The following is a 1,418-nucleotide window of genomic DNA, read 5'->3' as shown; positions in this document are numbered from 1 at the left end:
TCCAGACCTGAGCCTGCCTTGTACAGAGATGGGATGAACTGGGGACAGGTCACTTCTGAGTCTCACCAATGCTGTCTTCTATCTTCCATTAGCCAGATGTTTTGTTTTTAAGTTAAAACAGAAACAACCCCAACAAAACCAAAACTCTCTTTATTGTGACTTGAGTGGAAGTTTCAAAGGAAAATGAATTTCCCTTCAATCCTGTGTACAGTTTGTTCAATAACATTGATTTTTATCATCCTGGTGGAACTGTCCTTTCTTATTTCATCTCTGTAGTTTTGATTTCTGTTTTGATTTCTTCTTGGCCTGTCTGTGTCTCTCTCTAGTGCTATTGTGCTGATATCTCCTTATTGGATATTGTCTTTTCTTTCATCCATCTTAATTAGTGCTTAGCTATTTGTTACATATTTCTGTTCCTCCATCTCCAATGTTTCTCAAGCTGAAAGCACTGAAAAACAGATTCAAGCCTCAAGTTTCACTACTTCAAGATGGTAAATGCGAAAGAAAGATGCTAAATCTTAATACTAAAATTTTGAATAATTGAGAAATCATCAAAAGAAGATGGAGGGAATACACAGAGTATTGAAACGAAATGACTTGGTTGATGGGGAAATATTTCAGGAAGTAGCATATATATGAGAATGAGCTAATGTTAATGAAGGAAGTAGTTTAAGTTCCACTAAAGGAACTGGAAAAAAATAAGTCCCCGGAAATCAATAGGATCATTGACATATTTCAAGCAACAGAAGTAGCCCTGGATGTGCTCATGTGTATGCCAGGAAATCTGGAAGACAGCAGGTGGCCATTTGATTAGACAGTTGTTGGGGAATGTCAGGGAGGAGGGCATGGCTTCTGGCCAGGACAGATAGCCTGGCTCGAGATAAGTGAGAACCTCCCAATGGCCTTTAATACGGGGTAGAGAAAGCTCTCCTGTGTTTGGCTGTACTGGCTTGAGAAAGTTCGCCACCTGGGAAGACAGCCGCTACATCTGTTGAGCTGGGAGTGGTCAACATGAGGCTGAGGTTGTCCTGCCCAATCCGTATGTCCCATGTCTGTAAGCCCACCGTATCCTGTCTTCATGTTTACTTGCTTGTATATAAGTGTGCTGCAGCCCCCAATAAAATTGAGCTGGATTGACTCTCTGATCCTCTTACAGAGTGGTGTGTCTCTGTCATGCTTACTCCCATCAAGGTGTCGCTGTTTGTTGCCGGTGAATGGACAGTGACAGACAGAATCTGTATTTGTTCCCATTCCCAAGAAAGGTGGTCCAATAGAATGTGGAAATTATCAAGCAATATACAATGAAAAAAATATTACTTTTACTCCCAAATGGCTAGACAGTACATTGTAAGAAAACTATTAGGGCAGCTCTGGTGGCCTAGTGGTAAGGAGCTGCAACTACAATCCCAGAGGCGCCC

At 41.5% G+C, this 1,418-nt stretch overlaps 1 protein-coding gene across 1 annotated transcript in view; it reads right to left on the bottom strand.

The window, feature by feature from the left end:
• Positions 1-1,418, bottom strand: part of LILRB3 (leukocyte immunoglobulin-like receptor, subfamily B (with TM and ITIM domains), member 3) — a 51,066-nt gene that overhangs the window by 11,384 nt on the left and 38,264 nt on the right. The window lies entirely within an intron of this gene.

This window comes from Elephantulus edwardii, unplaced genomic scaffold (assembly GCF_000299155.1).
Source record: "Elephantulus edwardii isolate Elephantulus edwardi_28Jun2011 unplaced genomic scaffold, EleEdw1.0 scaffold00208, whole genome shotgun sequence".
In the NCBI taxonomy this organism is placed as follows: domain Eukaryota; kingdom Metazoa; phylum Chordata; class Mammalia; order Macroscelidea; family Macroscelididae; genus Elephantulus; species Elephantulus edwardii.
The sequence above is the reverse complement of the archived record's forward strand: the minus strand, read 5'-3'. Positions and strand labels throughout refer to the sequence as shown.